We start from the raw sequence: 571 nt of genomic DNA, 5'->3' as shown, positions 1-571 counted from the left end.
AACACAATTAAACAGTTTGGAGATGTCATGCCCTCTTCCTCCTGTGACATTTTCATACTCACCCTAAATATGTTATTTATGACAAAAAGCAATTTATGCATTCAATTAATGGTTCACCTTTTCAGCTTTTAAATAGTCAAATACAACACTTTCTCTAAAACTTATAACTCCTCTCTATGGAAACCAATTACACATTCTTAGAAATCTTTGAAACCTGGTACAAAACTGACATTAGTTTTTCTTCCATTAGTATAATTCTGTAATGGAAGGATTTCTCTGCTACATACAAAGGAACTATTTTTTTAAATGTTGGTCTAGATAATTAACTAGTCTAAAAGATCAGAGTTATCAAAAAAGTCACAATTCTGCACCTGCTCACAAGAGAAGCTCCTTAGGACAAGTACAAAAAGATCGGCCACGTAAAGCATTCATAAGTATGCTATTCCCTACCAAAAAGTGCAAAAAAGTGAAAAGGTAAATCACAGAGAAAGAGGCTGTATTTTCTACATTTTTTAGTTTGAATTCTCTTGACAGCAAATTTTAAGAATAAAGATAATAAATCAACACCTAA

Source organism: Penaeus monodon, chromosome 31 (genome assembly GCF_015228065.2).
Source record: "Penaeus monodon isolate SGIC_2016 chromosome 31, NSTDA_Pmon_1, whole genome shotgun sequence".
NCBI lineage: Eukaryota > Metazoa > Arthropoda > Malacostraca > Decapoda > Penaeidae > Penaeus > Penaeus monodon.
The sequence above is the reverse complement of the archived record's forward strand: the minus strand, read 5'-3'. Positions refer to the sequence as shown.